Raw genomic sequence first — 25,915 nt, forward strand, 5'->3', positions numbered from 1 at the left:
CTTATGGTATAGTTCCAGGAAGATTTCCAGGTTGAAGGGGGCCGTTTAACTGATGGTAAAACTGGGCAGTGATATGAGATGTATGGTGGATTCGTTGAAAAAGTATGAAACTCGGTCTGAAGCGAATATATGATCAGGTCTGCTCTTTATTATTTTGCAAGGCCCCGTCTTTCAATAAAAAGTCATTTTTTTCCATTCTTGGACTGTAGTCTTGGATACATCTTATCGTGTAGTTCCAGGAAGATTTCCAGGTTGAAGGGGGCCGTTTAACTGATGGTAAAACTGGGCAGTGACATGAGATGTACGGTGGATTCGTTTAAGAGGTATGAAACTCTGTCTGATCAAATATGCTCTTTATTATTTTGCAAGGCCCCGTCTTTCAATAAAAAGTCATTTTTTTTCCATTCTTAGACCGTATTCTTGGATATATCGTTATGGTGTAGTTCCAGGAAGATTTCCAGTTTGAAGGGGGCCGTTTAACTGATGGTAAAACTGGGCAGTGATATGAGATGTATGGTGGATTCGTTGAAGAGGTATGAAACTCGGTCTGAAGCGAATATATGAGTCTGCTCTTTATTATTTTGCAAGGCCCCGTCTTTCAATAAAAAGTCATTTTTTTCCATTCTTAGACCGTAGTCTTGGATATATCTTATTGTGTAGTTCCAGGAAGATTTCCAGGTTGAAGGGGCCGTTTAACTGATGGTAAAACTGGGCAGTGATATGAGATGTACGGTGGATTCGTTTAAGAGGTATGAAACTTGTCTTAAGCGAATATATGATCAAGTCTGCTCTTTATTATTTTGCAAGGCCCTGTCTTTCAATAAAAAGTCATTTTTTTCCATTCTTAGACCGTATTCTTGGATATATCTTATGGTGTAGTTCCAGGAAGATTTCCAGGTTGAAGGGGGCCGTTTAACTGATGGTAAAACTGGGCAGTGATATGAGATGTATGGTGGATTCGTTGAAGAAGTATGAAACTCGGTCTGAAGCGAATATATGATTAAGTCTGCTCTTTATTATTTTGCAAGGCCCCGTCTTTCAATAAAAAGTTATTTTTTTTCCATTCTTAGGCCGAACGCAGATTGAAGGGGGCGTTTTAACTGATGGTAAAACTGGGCAGTGATATGAGATGTACGGTGGATTCGTTTAAGAGGTATGAAACTTGGTCTGAAGCGAATATATGATCAAGTCTGCTCCTTATTATTTTGCAAGGCCCCGTCTTTCAATAAAAAGTCATTTTTTTAGGGAGGTCATTGCATATGAGACCTGAATCTTGTAAGTGATAATTTGATATTATTTGTTCAATATCTAATTTACTATTTTTATTCTATGATTCATTATAACCATGGGTGTCATGATTTGGTTTTTGGGATACATTAAAGCCCTCCAAAAATAATTATTATTTTCCGTCCAATGGGCCAACGCTTTTGGTCATTTTTGAGTACCAATTTTTAGTATCACGGTTGTGGGCGTTTACTACGATCAATTTACGACCTATTAGACTTTGAATGAGAAAGACATTAGTCTATGGGACAATATGGATGATCTTGTTTTATCCTGCACTATTGAATGGACCAGCGTTATAATGTCTGGTAAAATTAATGCATTGATGTAATACAATAGACTGGAGGCCCTACTAGAAGAGGAAATTGAGCTACATTACAAGATGCAAGACTTGCCATAATGATTGTGGAGGTTTTAATTTTGCGAAAAGCCGGAAAGGAGGTATGAAACTCGGTCTGAAGTGAATATATGATCAAGTTTGCCCCTTATTATTTTGCTAGGCCCTGTTTTTCAATACGTCATATTTTTTTTTTTTTTTTTTTTTTGAGGGAGGTCATTGCATGTGAGACCTGAACCTTGTAAGTAAGAATCTGATATTATTTGTTCAATGTCTAAAGTACTATTTTTATTGTATGATTCATTATAACCATGGATGTCATGATTTGGTTTTTGGGCTACATTAAAGCTCCGAAAATAATAATTATTTTCGGTCCAATGGGCCAACGCCTCCGATCATTTTTGAGTTGCAATTTTTAGAATCACGGTTGTGGGCGTTTATTACGATCAATGTACGACCTATTAGACTTTGAATGAGAAAAGGTATTAGTCTATGGGAGAATATGGATGATCTTGTTTACTAACTAATTTCTTTCGTCATTTCAGAAGGCTCCTCTGGTATCTCAACTATTGATAGTTTAAATGCATATATTTCCTTAGATTGGACGATTACCCTTTAAAGTACAAATTTAACAATTTTGTCGAGCGTACAGTTTCGTATAGCAGGAGCTCCTCCAGTTTTAAGGCTGAGGCCGAATCGTCTTTGTTCAGAGTTTTTATATCATTAAGCATTTTTCTCATATATCTCTATTTTTCTCTGACTTTTTGAATTAAGATCCTGCCTTGCCTGAAATTCAGTGTGTCTCAGAGTATTTCATGGAGACAAAACTTTCCTCTTTCCATTCTTAGACCGTAGTCTTGGATATATCTTATCGTGTAGTTCCAGGTTGAAGGGGGCCGTTTAACTGATGGTAAAACTGGGTAGTGATATGAGATGTACGGTGGATTCGTTTAAGAGGTATGAAACTCGATCTGAAGCGAAAATATGATCAAGTCTGGCCTTTATTATATTGCACAGCCCCGTCTTTCAATAAAAATTCATTTTTTTCTATTCTTAGACCGTATTCTTGGATATATCCTTATGGTATAGTTCCAGGAAAGATTTCCAGGTTGAAGGGGGCCGTTTAACTGATGGTAAAACTTGGCAGTGATATGAGATGTATGGTGGATTTGTTGAAAAAGTATGAAACTCGGTCTGAAGCGAATATATGGTCAGGTCTGCTCTTTATTATTTTGCAAGGCCCCGTCTTTCAATAAAAAGTCATTTTTTTCCATTCTTGGACTGTAGTCTTGGATACATCTTATTGTGGAGTTCCAGGACGATTTCCAGATTGAGGGGGGCGTTTAACTGATGTTAAAACTGGGCAGTGATATGAGATGTACGGTGGATTCGTTTAAGAGGTATGAAAATCGGTCTGAAGCGAATATATGATCAAATCCGCCCCTCATTATTTTGCAAGGCCCCGTCTTTCAATAAAAAGTCATTTTTTTCCATTCTTAGGCCGTAGTCATGGATATATCCTTATGGTGTAGTTCCAGGAAGATTTCCAGGTTGAAGGGGCCGTTGAAATGATTGGAAATTTGGGCAGTGATATGAGATGTATGGTGGATTCGTTGAAGAGGTATGAAACTCGGTCTGAAGCGAATAAGTCTGCTCATTATTATTTTGCAAGGCCCCGTCTTTCAATAAAAATTCTTTTTTTTCCATTCTTGTACCGTAGTCTTGGATATATCATATTGTGTAGTTCCAGGATGATTTCCAGGTTGAAGGAGGCCGTTGAACTGATGGTAAAACTGGGTAGTGATATGAGATGTACGGTGGATTCGTTTAGAGGTATGAAACTTTATCTTAAGCGAATATATGATCAAGTCTGCCTTTATTATTTTGCACATCCCTGTCGTTCAATAAAAGGTCATTTTTTTCCATTCTTAGGCTGTAGTCATGGATATATCCTTATGGTGTAGTTCCAGGAAGATTTCCAGGTTGAAGGGGGCCGTTGAAATGATTGGAAAACTGGGCAGTGATATGAGATGTATGGTGGATTCGTTGAAGAGGTATGAAACTTGGTCTGAAGCGAATATATGATCAAGTCTGCCCCTCATTATTTTGCAAGGCCCTGTCTTTCAATAAAAAGTCATTTTTTTCCCATTCTTAGGCGGTAGTCTTGGATATATCCTTATGGTATAGTTCCAGGAAGATTTCCAGGTTGAAGGGGGCCGTTTAACTGATGGTAAAACTGGGCAGTGATATGAGATGTATGGTGGATTCGTTGAAAAAGTATGAAACTCGGTCTGAAGCGAATATATGATCAGGTCTGCTCTTTATTATTTTGCAAGGCCCTTTCAATAAAAAGTCATTTTTTTCCATTCTTGGACTGTAGTCTTGGATATATCTTATCGTGTAGTTCCAGGAAGATTTCCAGGTTGAAGGGGGCCGTTTAACTGATGGTAAAACTGGGCAGTGACATGAGATGTACGGTGGATTCGTTTAAGAGGTATGAAACTCTGTCTGATCAAATATGTCTCTTTATTATTTTGCAAGGCCCCGTCTTTCAATAAAAAGTCATTTTTTTCCATTCTTAGACCGTATTCTTGGATATATCTTATGGTGTAGTTCCAGGAAGATTTCCAGTTTGAAGGGGGCCGTTTAACTGATGGTAAAAGTATGAAACTCGGTCTGAAGCGAATATATGATCAAGTCTGCTCTTTATTATTTTGCAAGGCCCCGTCTTTCAATAAAAAGTCATTTTTTTCCATTCTTGTACCGTAGTCTTGGATATATCTTATTGTGTAGTTCCAGGATGATTTCCAGGTTGAAGGAGGCCGTTGAACTGATGGTAAAACTGGGTAGTGATATGAGATGTACGGTGGATTCGTTTAAGAGGTATGAAACTTGATCTTAAGCGAATATATGATCAAGTCTGCCCTTTATTATTTTGCACAGGCCCTGTTTTCAATAAAAGGTCATTTTTTTCCATTCTTAGACCGTATTCTTGGATATATCTTATGGTGTAGTTCCAGGAAGATTTCCAGTTTGAAGGGGGCCGTTTAACTGATGGTAAAACTGGGCAGTGATATGAGATGTATGGTGGATTCGTTTAAGAGGTATGAAACTCGGTCTGAAGCGAATATATGATTAAGTCTGCTCTTTATTATTTTGCAAGGCCCCGTCTTTCAATAAAAAGTCATTTTTTTCCATTCTTAGGCCGAACGCAGATTGAAGGGGGCGTTTTAACTGATGGTAAAACTGGGCAGTGATATGAGATGTACGGTGGATTCGTTTAAGAGGTATGAAACTTGGTCTGAAGCGAATATATGATCAAGTCTGCTCCTTATTATTTTGCAAGGCCCCGTCTTTCAATAAAAAGTCATTTTTTTAGGGAGGTCATTGCATATGAGACCTGAATCTTGTAAGTGATAATTTGATATTATTTGTTCAATATCTAATTTACTATTTTTATTCTATGATTCATTATAACCATGGGTGTCATGATTTGGTTTTTGGGATACATTAAAGCCCTCCAAAAATAATTATTATTTTCCGTCCAATGGGCCAACGCTTTTGGTCATTTTTGAGTACCAATTTTTAGTATCACGGTTGTGGGCGTTTACTACGATCAATTTACGACCTATTAGACTTTGAATGAGAAAGACATTAGTCTATGGGACAATATGGATGATCTTGTTTTATCCTGCACTATTGAATGGACCAGCGTTATAATGTCTGGTAAAATTAATGCATTGATGTAATACAATAGACTGGAGGCCCTACTAGAAGAGGAAATTGAGCTACATTACAAGATGCAAGACTTGCCATAATGATTGTGGAGGTTTTAATTTTGCGAAAAGCCGGAAAGAGGTATGAAACTCGGTCTGAAGTGAATATATGATCAAGTTTGCCCCTTATTATTTTGCTAGGCCCTGTTTTTCAATACGTCATATTTTTTTTTTGAGGGAGGTCATTGCATGTGAGACCTGAACCTTGTAAGTAAGAATCTGATATTATTTGTTCAATGTCTAAAGTACTATTTTTATTGTATGATTCATTATAACCATGGATGTCATGATTTGGTTTTTGGGCTACATTAAAGCCCCCGAAAATAATAATTATTTTCGGTCCAATGGGCCAACGCCTCTGATCATTTTTGAGTTGCAATTTTTAGAATCACGGTTGTGGGCGTTTATTACGATCAATGTACGACCTATTAGACTTTGAATGAGAAAAGGTATTAGTCTATGGGAGAATATGGATGATCTTGTTTACTAACTAATTTCTTTCGTCATTTCAGAAGGCTCCTCTGGTATCTCAACTATTGATAGTTTAAATGCATATATTTCCTTAGATTGGACGATTACCCTTTAAAGTACAAATTTAACAATTTTGTCGAGCGTACAGTTTCGTATAGCAGGAGCTCCTCCAGTTTTAAGGCTGAGGCCGAATCGTCTTTGTTCAGAGTTTTTATATCATTAAGCATTTTTCTCATATATCTCTATTTTTCTCTGACTTTTTGAATTAAGATCCTGCCTTGCCTGAAATTCAGTGTGTCTCAGAGTATTTCATGGAGACAAAACTCCTCTTTCCATTCTTAGACCGTAGTCTTGGATATATCTTATCGTGTAGTTCCAGGTTGAAGGGGGCCGTTTAACTGATGGTAAAACTGGGTAGTGATATGAGATGTACGGTGGATTCGTTTAAGAGGTATGAAACTCGATCTGAAGCGAAAATATGATCAAGTCTGGCCTTTATTATATTGCACAGCCCCGTCTTTCAATAAAAATTCATTTTTTCTATTCTTAGACCGTATTCTTGGATATATCCTTATGGTATAGTTCCAGAAAGATTTCCAGGTTGAAGGGGGCCGTTTAACTGATGGTAAAACTTGGCAGTGATATGAGATGTATGGTGGATTCGTTGAAAAAGTATGAAACTCGGTCTGAAGCGAATATATGGTCAGGTCTGCTCTTTATTATTTTGCAAGGCCCCGTCTTTCAATAAAAAGTCATTTTTTTCCATTCTTGGACTGTAGTCTTGGATACATCTTATTGTGGAGTTCCAGGACGATTTCCAGATTGAGGGGGGCGTTTAACTGATGTTAAAACTGGGCAGTGATATGAGATGTACGGTGGATTCGTTTAAGAGGTATGAAAATCGGTCTGAAGCGAATATATGATCAAATCCGCCCCTCATTATTTTGCAAGGCCCCGTCTTTCAATAAAAAGTCATTTTTTTTCCATTCTTAGGCCGTAGTCATGGATATATCCTTATGGTGTAGTTCCAGGAAGATTTCCAGGTTGAAGGGGCCGTTGAAATGATTGGAAATTTGGGCAGTGATATGAGATGTATGGTGGATTCGTTGAAGAGGTATGAAACTCGGTCTGAAGCGAATAAGTCTGCTCATTATTATTTTGCAAGGCCCCGTCTTTCAATAAAAAGTCATTTTTTTCCATTCTTGTACCGTAGTCTTGGATATATCATATTGTGTAGTTCCAGGATGATTTCCAGGTTGAAGGAGGCCGTTGAACTGATGGTAAAACTGGGTAGTGATATGAGATGTACGGTGGATTCGTTTAAGAGGTATGAAACTTGATCTTAAGCGAATATATGATCAAGTCTGCCCTTTATTATTTTGCACATCCCTGTCGTTCAATAAAAGGTCATTTTTTTCCATTCTTAGGCTGTAGTCATGGATATATCCTTATGGTGTAGTTCCAGGAAGATTTCCAGGTTGAAGGGGGCCGTTGAAATGATTGGAAAACTGGGCAGTGATATGAGATGTATGGTGGATTCGTTGAAGAGGTATGAAACTCGGTCTGAAGCGAATATATGATCAAGTCTGCCCCTCATTATTTTGCAAGGCCCTGTCTTTCAATAAAAAGTCATTTTTTTCCCATTCTTAGGCGGTAGTCTTGGATATATCCTTATGGTATAGTTCCAGGAAGATTTCCAGGTTGAAGGGGGCCGTTTAACTGATGGTAAAACTGGGCAGTGATATGAGATGTATGGTGGATTCGTTGAAAAAGTATGAAACTCGGTCTGAAGCGAATATATGATCAGGTCTGCTCTTTATTATTTTGCAAGGCCCCGTCTTTCAATAAAAAGTCATTTTTTTCCATTCTTGGACTGTAGTCTTGGATACATCTTATCGTGTAGTTCCAGGAAGATTTCCAGGTTGAAGGGGGCCGTTTAACTGATGGTAAAACTGGGCAGTGACATGAGATGTACGGTGGATTCGTTTAAGAGGTATGAAACTCTGTCTGATCAAATATGCTCTTTATTATTTTGCAAGGCCCCGTCTTTCAAAAAAAGTCATTTTTTTCCATTCTTAGACCGTATTCTTGGATATATCGTTATGGTGTAGTTCCAGGAAGATTTCCAGTTTGAAGGGGGCCGTTTAACTGATGGTAAAACTGGGCAGTGATATGAGATGTATGGTGGATTCGTTGAAGAGGTATGAAACTCGGTCTGAAGCGATATAAGTCTGCTCTTTATTATTTTGCAAGGCCCCGTCTTTCAATAAAAAGTCATTTTTTCCATTCTTGTACCGTAGTCTTGGATATATCTTATTGTGTAGTTCCAGGAATGATTTCCAGGTTGAAGGGGGCCGTTGAACTGATGGTAAAACTGGGCAGTGATATGAGATGTACGGTGGATTCGTTTAAGAGGTATGAAACTTGATCTTAAGCGAATATATGATCAAGTCTGCCTCTTTATTATTTTGCAAGGCCCTGTTTTCAATAAAAAGTCATTTTTTTCCATTCTTAGACCGTATTCTTGGATATATCTTATGGTGTAGTTCCAGGAAGATTTCCAGGTTGAAGGGGCCGTTTAACTGATGGTAAAACTGGGCAGTGATATGAGATGTATGGTGGATTCGTTTAAGAGGTATGAAACTCGGTCTGAAGCGAATATATGATTAAGTCTGCTCTTTATTATTTTGCAAGGCCCCGTCTTTCAATAAAAAGTCATTTTTTTCCATTCTTAGGCCGAACGCAGATTGAAGGGGGCGTTTTAACTGATGGTAAAACTGGGCAGTGATATGAGATGTACGGTGGATTCGTTTAAGAGGTATGAAACTTGGTCTGAAGCGAATATATGATCAAGTCTGCTCCTTATTATTTTGCAAGGCCCCGTCTTTCAATAAAAAGTCATTTTTTAGGGAGGTCATTGCATATGAGACCTGAATCTTGTAAGTGATAATTTGATATTATTTGTTCAATATCTAATTTACTATTTTTATTCTATGATTCATTATAACCATGGGTGTCATGATTTGGTTTTTGGGATACATTAAAGCCCTCCAAAAATAATTATTATTTTCCGTCCAATGGGCCAACGCTTTTGGTCATTTTTGAGTACCAATTTTTAGTATCACGGTTGTGGGCGTTTACTACGATCAATTTACGACCTATTAGACTTTGAATGAGAAAGACATTAGTCTATGGGACAATATGGATGATCTTGTTTTATCCTGCACTATTGAATGGACCAGCGTTATAATGTCTGGTAAAATTAATGCATTGATGTAATACAATAGACTGGAGGCCCTACTAGAAGAGGAAATTGAGCTACATTACAAGATGCAAGACTTGCCATAATGATTGTGGAGGTTTTAATTTTGCGAAAAGCCGGAAAGAGGTATGAAACTCGGTCTGAAGTGAATATATGATCAAGTTTGCCCCTTATTATTTTGCTAGGCCCTGTTTTTCAATACGTCATATTTTTTTTTTTTTTTGAGGGAGGTCATTGCATGTGAGACCTGAACCTTGTAAGTAAGAATCTGATATTATTTGTTCAATGTCTAAAGTACTATTTTTATTGTATGATTCATTATAACCATGGATGTCATGATTTGGTTTTTGGGCTACATTAAAGCCCCCGAAAATAATAATTATTTTCGGTCCAATGGGCCAACGCCTCTGATCATTTTTGAGTTGCAATTTTTAGAATCACGGTTGTGGGCGTTTATTACGATCAATGTACGACCTATTAGACTTTGAATGAGAAAAGGTATTAGTCTATGGGAGAATATGGATGATCTTGTTTACTAACTAATTTCTTTCGTCATTTCAGAAGGCTCCTCTGGTATCTCAACTATTGATAGTTTAAATGCATATATTTCCTTAGATTGGACGATTACCCTTTAAAGTACAAATTTAACAATTTTGTCGAGCGTACAGTTTCGTATAGCAGGAGCTCCTCCAGTTTTAAGGCTGAGGCCGAATCGTCTTTGTTCAGAGTTTTTATATCATTAAGCATTTTTCTCATATATCTCTATTTTTCTCTGACTTTTTGAATTAAGATCCTGCCTTGCCTGAAATTCAGTGTGTCTCAGAGTATTTCATGGAGACAAAACTCCTCTTTCCATTCTTAGACCGTAGTCTTGGATATATCTTATCGTGTAGTTCCAGGTTGAAGGGGGCCGTTTAACTGATGGTAAAACTGGGTAGTGATATGAGATGTACGGTGGATTCGTTTAAGAGGTATGAAACTCGATCTGAAGCGAAAATATGATCAAGTCTGGCCTTTATTATATTGCACAGCCCCGTCTTTCAATAAAAATTCATTTTTTTCTATTCTTAGACCGTATTCTTGGATATATCCTTATGGTATAGTTCCAGAAAGATTTCCAGGTTGAAGGGGGCCGTTTAACTGATGGTAAAACTTGGCAGTGATATGAGATGTATGGTGGATTTGTTGAAAAAGTATGAAACTCGGTCTGAAGCGAATATATGGTCAGGTCTGCTCTTTATTATTTTGCAAGGCCCCGTCTTTCAATAAAAAGTCATTTTTTTCCATTCTTGGACTGTAGTCTTGGATACATCTTATTGTGGAGTTCCAGGACGATTTCCAGATTGAGGGGGGGGGGCGTTTAACTGATGTTAAAACTGGGCAGTGATATGAGATGTACGGTGGATTCGTTTAAGAGGTATGAAAATCGGTCTGAAGCGAATATATGATCAAATCCGCCCCTCATTATTTTGCAAGGCCCCGTCTTTCAATAAAAAGTCATTTTTTTTCCATTCTTAGGCCGTAGTCATGGATATATCCTTATGGTGTAGTTCCAGGAAGATTTCCAGGTTGAAGGGGGCCGTTGAAATGATTGGAAATTTGGGCAGTGATATGAGATGTATGGTGGATTCGTTGAAGAGGTATGAAACTCGGTCTGAAGCGAATAAGTCTGCTCATTATTATTTTGCAAGGCCCCGTCTTTCAATAAAAAGTTTTTTTTTTTCCATTCTTGTACCGTAGTCTTGGATATATCATATTGTGTAGTTCCAGGATGATTTCCAGGTTGAAGGAGGCCGTTGAACTGATGGTAAAACTGGGTAGTGATATGAGATGTACGGTGGATTCGTTTAAGAGGTATGAAACTTGATCTTAAGCGAATATATGATCAAGTCTGCCCTTTATTATTTTGCACATCCCTGTCGTTCAATAAAAGGTCATTTTTTTCCATTCTTAGGCTGTAGTCATGGATATATCCTTATGGTGTAGTTCCAGGAAGATTTCCAGGTTGAAGGGGGCCGTTGAAATGATTGGAAAACTGGGCAGTGATATGAGATGTATGGTGGATTCGTTGAAGAGGTATGAAACTTGGTCTGAAGCGAATATATGATCAAGTCTGCCCCTCATTATTTTGCAAGGCCCTGTCTTTCAATAAAAAGTCATTTTTTTCCCATTCTTAGGCGGTAGTCTTGGATATATCCTTATGGTATAGTTCCAGGAAGATTTCCAGGTTGAAGGGGGCCGTTTAACTGATGGTAAAACTGGGCAGTGATATGAGATGTATGGTGGATTCGTTGAAAAAGTATGAAACTCGGTCTGAAGCGAATATATGATCAGGTCTGCTCTTTATTATTTTGCAAGGCCCCGTCTTTCAATAAAAAGTCATTTTTTTCCATTCTTGGACTGTAGTCTTGGATATATCTTATGGTGTAGTTCCAGGAAGATTTCCAGGTTGAAGGGGGCCGTTTAACTGATGGTAAAAACTGGGCAGTGACATGAGATGTACGGTGGATTCGTTTAAGAGGTATGAAACTCTGTCTGATCAAATATGCTCTTTATTATTTTGCAAGGCCCCGTCTTTCAATAAAAAGTCATTTTTTTTCCATTCTTAGACCGTATTCTTGGATATATCTTATTGTGTAGTTCCAGGAAGATTTCCAGTTTGAAGGGGGCCGTTTAACTGATGGTAAAACTGGGCAGTGATATGAGATGTATGGTGGATTCGTTGAAGAGGTATGAAACTCGGTCTGAAGCGAATAAGTCTGCTCATTATTATTTTGCAAGGCCCCGTCTTTCAATAAAAAGTCATTTTTTTCCATTCTTGTACCGTAGTCTTGGATATATCTTATTGTGTAGTTCCAGGAAGATTTCCAGGTTGAAGGGGCCGTTGAACTGATGGTAAAACTGGGTAGTGATATGAGATGTACGGTGGATTCGTTTAAGAGGTATGAAACTTGATCTAAGCGAATATATGATCAAGTCTGCCCTTTATTATTTTGCAAGGCCCCGTCTTTCAATAAAAAGTCATTTTTTTCCATTCTTAGACCGTATTCTTGGATATATCTTATGGTGTAGTTCCAGGAAGATTTCCAGGTTGAAGGGGCCGTTTAACTGATGGTAAAACTGGGCAGTGATATGAGATGTATGGTGGATTCGTTTAAGAGGTATGAAACTCGGTCTGAAGCGAATATATGATTAAGTCTGCTCTTTATTATTTTGCAAGGCCCCGTCTTTCAATAAAAAGTCATTTTTTTCCATTCTTAGGCCGAACGCAGATTGAAGGGGGCGTTTTAACTGATGAAACTGGGCAGTGATATGAGATGTACGGTGGATTCGTTTAAGAGGTATGAAACTTGGTCTGAAGCGAATATATGATCAAGTCTGCTCCTTATTATTTTGCAAGGCCCCGTCTTTCAATAAAAAGTCATTTTTTAGGGAGGTCATTGCATATGAGACCTGAATCTTGTAAGTGATAATTTGATATTATTTGTTCAATATCTAATTTACTATTTTTATTCTATGATTCATTATAACCATGGGTGTCATGATTTGGTTTTTGGGATACATTAAAGCCCTCCAAAAATAATTATTATTTTCCGTCCAATGGGCCAACGCTTTTGGTCATTTTTGAGTACCAATTTTTAGTATCACGGTTGTGGGCGTTTACTACGATCAATTTACGACCTATTAGACTTTGAATGAGAAAGACATTAGTCTATGGGACAATATGGATGATCTTGTTTTATCCTGCACTATTGAATGGACCAGCGTTATAATGTCTGGTAAAATTAATGCATTGATGTAATACAATAGACTGGAGGCCCTACTAGAAGAGGAAATTGAGCTACATTACAAGATGCAAGACTTGCCATAATGATTGTGGAGGTTTTAATTTTGCGAAAAGCCGGAAAGAGGTATGAAACTCGGTCTGAAGTGAATATATGATCAAGTTTGCCCCTTATTATTTTGCTAGGCCCTGTTTTTCAATACGTCATTTTTTTTTTTTTTTGAGGGAGGTCATTGCATGTGAGACCTGAACCTTGTAAGTAAGAATCTGATATTATTTGTTCAATGTCTAAAGTACTATTTTTATTGTATGATTCATTATAACCATGGATGTCATGATTTGGTTTTTGGGCTACATTAAAGCCCCCGAAAATAATAATTATTTTCGGTCCAATGGGCCAACGCCTCTGATCATTTTTGAGTTGCAATTTTTAGAATCACGGTTGTGGGCGTTTATTACGATCAATGTACGACCTATTAGACTTTGAATGAGAAAAGGTATTAGTCTATGGGAAAGAATATGGATGATCTTGTTTACTAACTAATTTCTTTCGTCATTTCAGAAGGCTCCTCTGGTATCTCAACTATTGATAGTTTAAATGCATATATTTCCTTAGATTGGACGATTACCCTTTAAAGTACAAATTTAACAATTTTGTCGAGCGTACAGTTTCGTATAGCAGGAGCTCCTCCAGTTTTAAGGCTGAGGCCGAATCGTCTTTGTTCAGAGTTTTTATATCATTAAGCATTTTTCTCATATATCTCTATTTTTCTCTGACTTTTTGAATTAAGATCCTGCCTTGCCTGAAATTCAGTGTGTCTCAGAGTATTTCATGGAGACAAAACTCCTCTTTCCATTCTTAGACCGTAGTCTTGGATATATCTTATCGTGTAGTTCCAGGTTGAAGGGGGCCGTTTAACTGATGGTAAAACTGGGTAGTGATATGAGATGTACGGTGGATTCGTTTAAGAGGTATGAAACTCGATCTGAAGCGAAAATATGATCAAGTCTGGCCTTTATTATATTGCACAGCCCCGTCTTTCAATAAAAATTCATTTTTTTCTATTCTTAGACCGTATTCTTGGATATATCCTTATGGTATAGTTCCAGAAAGATTTCCAGGTTGAAGGGGGCCGTTTAACTGATGGTAAAACTTGGCAGTGATATGAGATGTATGGTGGATTCGTTGAAAAAGTATGAAACTCGGTCTGAAGCGAATATATGGTCAGGTCTGCTCTTTATTATTTTGCAAGGCCCCGTCTTTCAATAAAAAGTCATTTTTTTCCATTCTTGGACTGTAGTCTTGGATACATCTTATTGTGGAGTTCCAGGACGATTTCCAGATTGAGGGGGGCGTTTAACTGATGTTAAAACTGGGCAGTGATATGAGATGTACGGTGGATTCGTTTAAGAGGTATGAAAATCGGTCTGAAGCGAATATATGATCAAATCCGCCCCTCATTATTTTGCAAGGCCCCGTCTTTCAATAAAAAGTCATTTTTTTTCCATTCTTAGGCCGTAGTCATGGATATATCCTTATGGTGTAGTTCCAGGAAGATTTCCAGGTTGAAGGGGGCCGTTGAAATGATTGGAAATTTGGGCAGTGATATGAGATGTATGGTGGATTCGTTGAAGAGGTATGAAACTCGGTCTGAAGCGAATAAGTCTGCTCATTATTATTTTGCAAGGCCCCGTCTTTCAATAAAAAGTCATTTTTTCCATTCTTGTACCGTAGTCTTGGATATATCATATTGTGTAGTTCCAGGATGATTTCCAGGTTGAAGGAGGCCGTTGAACTGATGGTAAAACTGGGTAGTGATATGAGATGTACGGTGGATTCGTTTAAGAGGTATGAAACTTGATCTTAAGCGAATATATGATCAAGTCTGCCCTTTATTATTTTGCACATCCCTGTCGTTCAATAAAAGGTCATTTTTTTCCATTCTTAGGCCGTAGTCATGGATATATCCTTATGGTGTAGTTCCAGGAAGATTTCCAGGTTGAAGGAGGCCGTTGAACTGATTGGAAAACTGGGCAGTGATATGAGATGTATGGTGGATTCGTTGAAGAGGTATGAAACTCGGTCTGAAGCGAATATATGATCAAGTCTGCCCCTCATTATTTTGCAAGGCCCTGTCTTTCAATAAAAAGTCATTTTTTTCCCATTCTTAGGCGGTAGTCTTGGATATATCTTATGGTATAGTTCCAGGAAGATTTCCAGGTTGAAGGGGGCCGTTTAACTGATGGTAAAACTGGGCAGTGATATGAGATGTATGGTGGATTCGTTGAAAAGTATGAAACTCGGTCTGAAGCGAATATATGATCAGGTCTGCTCTTTATTATTTTGCAAGGCCCTGTTTTTCAATAAAAAGTCATTTTTTTCCATTCTTAGGCGGTAGTCTTGGATATATCTTATCGTGTAGTTCCAGGAAGATTTCCAGGTTGAAGGGGGCCGTTTAACTGATGGTAAAACTGGGCAGTGATATGAGATGTACGGTGGATTCGTTTAAGATTCGTTTAAGAGGTATGAAACTCTGTCTGATCAAATATGCTCTTTATTATTTTGCAAGGCCCCGTCTTTCAATAAAAAGTCATTTTTTTTCCATTCTTAGACCGTATTCTTGGATATATCCTTATGGTGTAGTTCCAGGAAGATTTCCAGGTTGAAGGGGGCCGTTTAACTGATGGTAAAACTGGGCAGTGATATGAGATGTATGGTGGATTCGTTGAAGAGTATGAAACTCGGTCTGAAGCGAATATATGATCAAGTCTGCTCTTTATTATTTTGCAAGGCCCCGTCTTTCAATAAAAAGTCATTTTTTTTCCATTCTTAGACCGTATTCTTGGATATATCTTATATGTGTAGTTCCAGGAAGATTTCCAGGTTGAAGGGGCCGTTTAACTGATGGTAAAACTGGGCAGTGACATGAGATGTACGGTGGATTCGTTTAAGAGGTATGAAACTCAGTCTGAAGCGAATATATGATTAAGTCTGCTCTTTATTATTTGGAAGGCCCCGTCTTTCAATAAAAAGTCATTTTTTTCCATTCTTAGGCCGAACGCAGATTGAAGGGGGCGTTTTAACTGATGGTAAAACTGGGCAGTGATATGAGATGTACGGTGGATTCGTTTAAGAGGTATGAAACTTGGTCTGAAGCGAATATATGATCAAGTCTGCTCCTTATTATTTTGCAAGGCCCCGTCTTTCAATAAAAAGTCATTTTTTTTAGGGAGGTCATTGCATATGAGACCTGAATCTTGTAAGTGATAATTTGATATTATTTGTTCAATATCTAATTTACTATTTTTATTCTATGATTCATTATAACCATGGGTGTCATGATTTGGTTTTTGGGATACATTAAAGCCCTCCAAAAATAATTATTATTTTCCGTCCAATGGGCCAACGCTTTTGTCATTTTTGAGTACCAATTTTTAGTATCACGGTTGTGGGCGTTTACTACGATCAATTTACGACCTATTAGACTTTGAATGAGAAAGACATTAGTCTATGGGACAATATGGATGATCTTGTTTTATCCTGCACTATTGAATGGACCAGCGTTATAATGTCTGGTAAAATTAATGCATTGATGTAATACAATAGACTGGAGGCCCTACTAGAAGAGGAAATTGAGCTACATTACAAGATGCAAGACTTGCCATAATGATTGTGGAGGTTTTAATTTTGCGAAAAGCCGGAAAAGAGGTATGAAACTCGGTCTGAAGTGAATATATGATCAAGTTTGCCCCTTATTATTTTGCTAGGCCCTGTTTTTCAATACGTCATATTTTTTTTTTGAGGGAGGTCATTGCATGTGAGACCTGAACCTTGTAAGTAAGAATCTGATATTATTTGTTCAATGTCTAAAGTACTATTTTTATTGTATGATTCATTATAACCATGGGTGTCATGATTTGGTTTTGGGCTACATTAAAGCCCCGAAAATAATAATTATTTTCGGTCCAATGGGCCAACGCCTCCGATCATTTTTGAGTTGCAATTTTTAGAATCACGGTTGTGGGCGTTTATTACGATCAATGTACGACCTATTAGACTTTGAATGAGAAAAGGCATTAGTCTATGGGAGAATATGGATGATCTTGTTTACTAACTAATTTCTTTCGTCATTTCAGAAGGCTCCTCTGGTATCTCAACTATTGATAGTTTAAATGCATATATTTCCTTAGATTGGACGATTACCCTTTAAAGTACAAATTTAACAATTTTGTCGAGCGTACAGTTTCGTATAGCAGGAGCTCCTCCAGTTTTAAGGCTGAGGCCGAAATCGTCTTTGTTCAGAGTTTTTATATCATTAAGCATTTTCTCATATATCTCTATTTTTCTCTGACTTTTTGAATTAAGATCATTTTTGCCTGAAATTCAGTGTGTCTCAGAGTATTTCATGGAGTCCTCTTTCCATTCTTAGACCGTAGTCTTGGATATATCTTATCGTGTAGTTCCAGGTTGAAGGGGGCCGTTTAACTGATGGTAAAACTGGGTAGTGATATGAGATGTACGGTGGATTCGTTTAAGAGGTATGAAACTCGATCTGAAGCGAAAATATGATCAAGTCTGGCCTTTATTATATTGCACAGCCCCGTCGTTCAATAAAAGTCATTTTTTTCCATTCTTAGACCGTAGTCTTGGATATAATATCGTGTAGTTCCAGGAAGATTTCAGGTTGAAGGGGGCCGTTTAACTGATGGTAAAACTGGGCAGTGATATGAGATGTATGGTGGATTCGTTGAAGAGGTATGAAACTCGGTCTGAAGCGAATATATGATCAAGTCTGCCTTTATTATTTTGCAAGGCCCCGTCTTTCAATAAAAAGTCATTTTTTTCCATTCTTAGACCGTATTCTTGGATATATCCTTATGGTGTAGTTCCAGGAAGATTTCCAGGTTGAAGGGGGCCGTTTTAAATGATTGGAAAACTGGGCAGTGATATGAGATGTATGGTGGATTCGTTGAAAGAGGTATGAAACTCGGTCTGAAGCGAATATATGATCAAGTCTGCTCTTTATTATTTTGCAAGGCCCTGTCTTTCAATAAAAAGTCATTTTTTTCCATTCTTGGCCGTAGTCTTGGATATATCTTATCGTGTAGTTCCAGGAAGATTTCCAGGTTGAAGGGGGCTGTTTAACTGATGGTAAAACTGGGCAGTGATATGAGATGTACGGTGGATTCGTTTAAGAGGTATGAAACTCTGTCTGATCAAATATGATCAAGTCTGCTCTTTATTATTTTGTCTTTCAATAAAAAGTCATTTTTTTTCCATTCTTAGACTGTAGTCTTGGATATATCCTTATGGTGTAGTTCCAGGAAGATTTCCAGGTTGAAGGGGGCCGTTTAACTGATGGTAAAACTGGGCAGTGATATGAGATGTATGGTGGATTCGTTGAAGAAGTATGAAACTCGGTCTGAAGCGAATATATGATCAAATCTGCTCTTTATTATTTTGCAAGGCCCCGTCTTTCAATAAAAAGTCATTTTTTTTCCATTCTTAGACCGTATTCTTGGATATATCTTATTGTGTAGTTCCAGGAAGATTTCCAGGTTGAAGTGGGCCGTTTAACTGATGGTAAAACTGGGCAGTGACATGAGATGTACGGTGGATTCGTTTAAGAGGTATGAAACTCAGTCTGAAGCGAATATATGATTAAGTCTGCTCTTTATTATTTGAAGGCCCCGTCTTTCAATAAAAAGTCATTTTTTTTCCATTCTTAGGCCGAACGCAGATTGAAGGGGGCGTTTTAACTGATGGTAAAACTGGGCAGTGATATGAGATGTACGGTGGATTCGTTTAAGAGGTATGAAACTTGGTCTGAAGCGAATATATGATCAAGTCTGCTCCTTATTATTTTGCAAGGCCCCGTCTTTCAATAAAAAGTCATTTTTTTAGGGAGGTCATTGCATATGAGACCTGAATCTTGTAAGTGATAATTTGATATTATTTGTTCAATATCTAATTTACTATTTTTATTCTATGATTCATTATAACCATGGGTGTCATGATTTGGTTTTTGGGATACATTAAAGCCCTCCAAAAATAATTATTATTTTCCGTCCAATGGGCCAACGCTTTTGGTCATTTTTGAGTACCAATTTTTAGTATCACGGTTGTGGGCGTTTACTACGATCAATTTACGACCTATTAGACTTTGAATGAGAAAGACATTAGTCTATGGGACAATATGGATGATCTTGTTTTATCCTGCACTATTGAATGGACCAGCGTTATAATGTCTGGTAAAATTAATGCATTGATGTAATACAATAGACTGGAGGCCCTACTAGAAGAGGAAATTGAGCTACATTACAAGATGCAAGACTTGCCATAATGATTGTGGAGGTTTTAATTTTGCGAAAAGCCGGAAAAGAGGTATGAAACTCGGTCTGAAGTGAATATATGATCAAGTTTGCCCCTTATTATTTTGCTAGGCCCTGTTTTTCAATACGTCATATTTTTTTTTTGAGGGAGGTCATTGCATGTGAGACCTGAACCTTGTAAGTAAGAATCTGATATTATTTGTTCAATGTCTAAAGTACTATTTTTATTGTATGATTCATTATAACCATGGATGTCATGATTTGGTTTTTGGGCTACATTAAAGCCCCCGAAAATAATAATTATTTTCGGTCCAATGGGCCAACGCCTCTGATCATTTTTGAGTTGCAATTTTTAGAATCACGGTTGTGGGCGTTTATTACGATCAATGTACGACCTATTAGACTTTGAATGAGAAAAGGCATTAGTCTATGGGAGAATATGGATGATCTTGTTTACTAACTAATTTCTTTCGTCATTTCAGAAGGCTCCTCTGGTATCTCAACTATTGATAGTTTAAATGCATATATTTCCTTAGATTGGACGATTACCCTTTAAAGTACAAATTTAACAATTTTGTCGAGCGTACAGTTTCGTATAGCAGGAGCTCCTCCAGTTTTAAGGCTGAGGCCGAATCGTCTTTGTTCAGAGTTTTTATATCATTAAGCATTTTTCTCATATATCTCTATTTTCTCTGACTTTTTGAATTAAGATCCTGCCTTGCCTGAAATTCAGTGTGTCTCAGAGTATTTCATGGAGACAAAACTCCTCTTTCCATTCTTAGACCGTAGTCTTGGATATATCTTATCGTGTAGTTCCAGGTTGAAGGGGGCCGTTTAACTGATGGTAAAACTGGGTAGTGATATGAGATGTACGGTGGATTCGTTTAAGAGGTATGAAACTCGATCTGAAGCGAAAATATGATCAAGTCTGGCCTTTATTATATTGCACAGCCCCGTCTTTCAATAAAAAGGTCATTTTTTTCCATTCTTAGACCGTATTCTTGGATATATCCTTATGGTGTAGTTCCAGGAAGATTTCCTGGTTGCAGGGGGCTGTTTAACTGATGGTAAAACTGGCAGTGATATGAGATGTATGGTGGATTCGTTGAAGAGGTATGAAACTCGGTCTGAAGCGAATATATGATCAAGTCTGCCCCTCATTATTTTGCAAGGCCCCGTCTTTCAATAAAAGTCATTTTTTTCCATTCTTAGACCGTATTCTTGGATATATCCTTATGGTGTAGTTCCAGGAAGATTTCAGGTTGAAGGGGGCCGTTGAAATGATTGGAAAACTGGGCAGTGATATGAGATGTATGGTGGATTCGTTGAAAAGGTATGAAACTCGGTCTGAAGCAAATATATGATCAAGTCTGCTCTTTATTATTTTGCAAGGCCCGTCTTTGAATAAAAAGTCGTTTTTTTCCATTCTTCTTAGTCTTGGATATATCTTATCGTGTAGTTCCAGGAAGATTTCCAGGTTTGTTTAACTGATGGTAAAACTGGGCAGTGACATGAGATGTACGGTGGATTCGTTTAAGAGGTATGAAACTCTGTCTGATCAAATATGCTCTTTATTATTTTGTGTCTTTCAATAAAAAGTCATTTTTTTTCCATTCTTAGACTGTATTCTTGGATATATCCTTATGGTGTAGTTCCAGGAAGATTTCCAGTTTGAAGGGGGCCGTTTAACTGATGGTAAAACTGGGCAGTGATATGAGATGTATGGTGGATTCGTTGAAGAAGTATGAAACTCGGTCTGAAGCGAATATATGATCAAGTCTGCTCTTTATTATTTTGCAAGGCCCCGTCTTTCAATAAAAAGTCATTTTTTTCCATTCTTAGACCGTATTCTTGGATATATCTTATTGTGTAGTTCCAGGAAGATTTCCAGGTTGAAGTGGGCCGTTTAACTGATGGTAAAACTGGGCAGTGACATGAGATGTACGGTGGATTCGTTTAAGAGGTATGAAACTCAGTCTGAAGCGAATATATGATTAAGTCTGCTCTTTATTATTTTGCAAGGCCCCGTCTTTCAATAAAAAGTCATTTTTTTTCCATTCTTAGGCCGAACGCAGATTGAAGGGGGCGTTTTAACTGATGGTAAAACTGGGCAGTGATATGAGATGTACGGTGGATTCGTTTAAGAGGTATGAAACTTGGTCTGAAGCGAATATATGATCAAGTCTGCTCCTTATTATTTTGCAAGGCCCCGTCTTTCAATAAAAAGTCATTTTTTTAGGGAGGTCATTGCATATGAGACCTGAATCTTGTAAGTGATAATTTGATATTATTTGTTCAATATCTAATTTACTATTTTTATTCTATGATTCATTATAACCATGGGTGTCATGATTTGGTTTTTGGGATACATTAAAGCCCTCCAAAAATAATTATTATTTTCCGTCCAATGGGCCAACGCTTTTGGTCATTTTTGAGTACCAATTTTTAGTATCACGGTTGTGGGCGTTTACTACGATCAATTTACGACCTATTAGACTTTGAATGAGAAAGACATTAGTCTATGGGACAATATGGATGATCTTGTTTTATCCTGCACTATTGAATGGACCAGCGTTATAATGTCTGGTAAAATTAATGCATTGATGTAATACAATAGACTGGAGGCCCTACTAGAAGAGGAAATTGAGCTACATTACAAGATGCAAGACTTGCCATAATGATTGTGGAGGTTTTAATTTTGCGAAAAGCCGGAAAAGAGGTATGAAACTCGGTCTGAAGTGAATATATGATCAAGTTTGCCCCTTATTATTTTGCTAGGCCCTGTTTTTCAATACGTCATTTTTTTTTTTTTTTTTTGAGGGAGGTCATTGCATGTGAGACCTGAACCTTGTAAGTAAGAATCTGATATTATTTGTTCAATGTCTAAAGTACTATTTTTATTGTATGATTCATTATAACCATGGATGTCATGATTTGGTTTTTGGGCTACATTAAAGCCCCCGAAAATAATAATTATTTTCGGTCCAATGGGCCAACGCCTCTGATCATTTTTGAGTTGCAATTTTTAGAATCACGGTTGTGGGCGTTTATTACGATCAATGTACGACCTATTAGACTTTGAATGAGAAAAGGCATTAGTCTATGGGAGAATATGGATGATCTTGTTTACTAACTAATTTCTTTCGTCATTTCAGAAGGCTCCTCTGGTATCTCAACTATTGATAGTTTAAATGCATATATTTCCTTAGATTGGACGATTACCCTTTAAAGTACAAATTTAACAATTTTGTCGAGCGTACAGTTTCGTATAGCAGGAGCTCCTCCAGTTTTAAGGCTGAGGTCGAATCGTCTTTGTTCAGAGTTTTTATATCATTAAGCATTTTTCTCATATATCTCTATTTTTCTCTGACTTTTTGAATTAAGATCCTGCCTTGCCTGAAATTCAGTGTGTCTCAGAGTATTTCATGGAGACAAAACTCCTCTTTCCATTCTTAGACCGTAGTCTTGGATATATCTTATCGTGTAGTTCCAGGTTGAAGGGGGCCGTTTAACTGATGGTAAAACTGGGTAGTGATATGAGATGTACGGTGGATTCGTTTAAGAGGTATGAAACTTGATCTTAAGCGAATATATGATCAAGTCTGCCCTTTATTATTTTGCACATCCCTGTCGTTCAATAAAAGGTCATTTTTTTCCATTCTTAGGCCGTAGTCATGGATATATCCTTATGGTGTAGTTCCAGGAAGATTTCCAGGTTGAAGGGGGCCGTTGAAATGATTGGAAATTTGGGCAGTGATATGAAATGTATGGTGGATTCGTTGAAGAGGTATGAAACTCGGTCTGAAGCGAATATATGATCAAGTGTTCCCCTCATTATTTTGCAAGGCCCCGGCTTTCAATAAAAATTCATATTTTTTCCACTCTTAGACCGTATTCTTGGATATATCCTTATGGTGTAGTTCCAGGAAGATTTCGAGGTTGAAGGGGGCCGTTGAAATGATTGGAAAACTGGGCATTGATATGAGATGTATGGTGGATTCGTTGAAAAGGTATGAAACTCGGTCTGAAGCAAATATATGATCAAGTCTGCTCTTTATTATTTTGCAAGGCCTCGTCTTTGAATAAAAAGTCGTTTTTTTCCATTCTTGGACTTAGTCTCGGATATATCTTATCGTGTAGTTCCAGGAAGATTTCCAGGTTGAAGGGGGCGGTTTAACTGATGGTAAAACTGGCAGTGATATGATATGTACGGTGGATTTGTTTAAGAGGTATGAAACTCAGTCTGATCAAGTTTGCTCTTTATTATTTTGCAAGGCCCCGTCTTTCAATAAAAAGTCATTTTTTTCCATTCTTGGACCGTAGTCTTGGATATATCATATTGTGTAGTTCCAGGAAGATTTCCAGGTTGAAGGGGGCCGTTTAACTGATGGTAAAACTGGTAGTGATATGAGATGTACGGTGGATTTGTTTGAGAGGTATGAAACTCTGTCTGATCAAATATGCTCTTTATTATTTTGCAAGGCCCCGTCTTTCAATAAAAAGTCATTTATTTTTCATTCTTAGACCGTATTCTTGCATATATCCTTATGGTGTAGTTCCAGGAAGATTTCCTGGTTGAAAGGGCCGTTGAAATGATTGGAAAACTGGGCAGTGATATGAGATGTATGGTGGATTCGTTGAATAGGGATGAAACTCGGTCTGAAGCGAATATATGATCAAGTGGGCCCCTCATTATTTTGCAAGGCCCCGTCTTTCAATAAAAAGTCATTTTTTTTCCACTCTTAGACCGTATTCTTGGATATATCCTTATGGTTTAGTTCCAGGAAGATTTCAAGGTTGAAGGGGGCCGTTTAACTAATGGTAAAACTGGGCAGTGATATGAGATGTATGGTGGATTCGTTGAAAAGGTATGAAACTCGGTCTGAAGCAAATATATGATCATGTCTGGTCTTTATTATTTTGCAAGGCCTTGTCTTTGAATAAAAAGTCATTTTTTTCCATTCTTGGACTTAGTCTTGGATATATCTTATCGTGTAGTTCCAGGAAGATTTCCAGGTTGAAGGGGGCCGTTTAACTGATGGTAAAACTGGCAGTGATATGAGATGTACGGTGGATTTGTTTAAGAGGTATGAAACTCAGTCTGATCAAGTCTTCTCTTTATTAGTTTGCAAGGCCCCGTCTTTCAATAAAAAGTCATTTTTTTCCATTCTTGGACCGAAGTCTTGGATATATCATATCGTGTAGTTCCAGGAAGTTTTCCAGGTTGAAGGGGGCCGTTGAACTGATGGTAAAACTGGCAGTGATATGAGATGTATGGTAAATTCGTTGAAGAGGTATGAAACTCGGTCTGAAGCGAATATATGATCAAGTGTGCCCTTCATTATTTTGCAAGGCCCTGTCTTTCAATAAAAAGTCATTTTTTTTCCACTCTTAGACCGTATTCTTGGATATATCCTTATGGTGTAGTTCCAGGAAGATTTCGAGGTTTTAGGGGGCTGTTTAACTAATGGTAAAACTGGGCAGTGATATGAGATGTACGGTGGATTCGTTTAAGAGGTATGAAACTCTGTCTGATCAAATCTACTCTTTATTATTTTGCAATCCCCGTTGTTCAATAAAAAGTCCTTTTTTTTTCATTCTTAGACCGTATTCTTGGATATATCCTTATGGTGTAGTTCCAGGAAGATTTCGAGGTTGAAGGGGGCCGTTGAAATGATTGGAAAACTGGGCAGTGATATGAGATGTATGGTGGATTCGTTTAAGAGGTATGAAACTCAGTCTGATCAAGTTTGCTCTTTATTATTTGCAAGGCCTCGTCTTTCAATAAAAAGTCATTTTTTTCCATTCTTGGACCGTAGTCTTGGATATATCATATCGTGTAGTTCCAGGAAGATTTCCAGGTTGAAGGGGGCCGTTGAACTGATGGTAAAACTGGCAGTGATATGAGATGTATGGTGGATTCGTTGAAGAGGTATGAAACTCGGTCTGAAGCAAATATATGATCAAGTCTGCTCTTTATTATTTTGCAAGGCCCTGTCTTTCAATAAAAAGTCATTTTTTCCCCATTTTTAGGCGGTAGTCTTGGATATATCTTATCGTGAAGTTCCAGGAAGATTTCCAGGTTGAAGGGGGCCGTTTACCTAATGGTAAAACTGGGCAGTGATATGAGATGTACGGTGGATTCGTTTAAGAGGTATGAAACTCTGTCTGATCAAATCTGCTCTTTATTATTTAGCAAGGCCCCGTCTTTCAATAAAAAGTCATTTTTTTTTCATTCTTAGACCGTATTCTTGGATATATCCTTATGGTGTAGTTCCAGGAAGATTTCCTGGTTGATGGGGCCGTTGAAATGATTGGAAAACTGGCAGTGATATGAGATGTATGGTGGATTCGTTGAAGAGGTATGAAACTCGGTCTGAAGCAAATATATGATCAAGTCTGCTCTTTATTATTTTGCAAGGCCCTGTCTTTCAATAAAAAGTCATTTTTTTCCATTCTTGGACCGTAGTCTTCGATATATCATATCGTGTAGTTCCAGGAAGATTTCCAGGTTGAAGGGGGCTGTTTAAATTATGGTAAAACTGGCAGTGATATGAGATGTATGGTGGATTCGTTGAAGAGGTATGAAACTGTGTCTGAAGCGAATATATGATCAAGTGTGCCCCTCATTATTTTGCAAGGCGTTGGCTTTCAATAAAAATTCATTT

The 25,915-nt window shown here is 37.6% G+C and overlaps 4 long non-coding RNA genes across 4 annotated transcripts; all 4 read left to right on the forward strand.

Annotated features, from left to right (window-relative positions):
* The first annotated feature begins 2,015 nt into the window (after positions 1-2,015).
* On the forward strand, positions 2,016-2,413 carry LOC121125325 (uncharacterized). Its single transcript, XR_005866618.2, has 2 exons — positions 2,016-2,103; positions 2,167-2,413. It is a non-coding gene; the product is annotated as an uncharacterized lncRNA (long non-coding RNA).
* Positions 2,414-5,678: 3,265 nt separating this feature from the next.
* LOC121125316 (uncharacterized) lies at positions 5,679-6,156 on the forward strand. Its single transcript, XR_005866600.2, has 2 exons — positions 5,679-5,846; positions 5,910-6,156. It is a non-coding gene; the product is annotated as an uncharacterized lncRNA (long non-coding RNA).
* Positions 6,157-9,460: 3,304 nt separating this feature from the next.
* On the forward strand, positions 9,461-10,194 carry LOC121125322 (uncharacterized). The gene is made up of 2 exons (XR_005866610.2): positions 9,461-9,628; positions 9,692-10,194. It is a non-coding gene; the product is annotated as an uncharacterized lncRNA (long non-coding RNA).
* A 3,049-nt stretch (positions 10,195-13,243) lies between these two features.
* Positions 13,244-13,979, forward strand: LOC121125321 (uncharacterized). Its single transcript, XR_005866609.2, has 2 exons — positions 13,244-13,411; positions 13,477-13,979. It is a non-coding gene; the product is annotated as an uncharacterized lncRNA (long non-coding RNA).
* The last annotated feature ends 11,936 nt before the right edge of the window (positions 13,980-25,915 follow it).

This window comes from Lepeophtheirus salmonis, chromosome 10 (assembly GCF_016086655.4).
Source record: "Lepeophtheirus salmonis chromosome 10, UVic_Lsal_1.4, whole genome shotgun sequence".
Classification (NCBI taxonomy): Eukaryota; Metazoa; Arthropoda; class Copepoda; order Siphonostomatoida; family Caligidae; genus Lepeophtheirus; species Lepeophtheirus salmonis.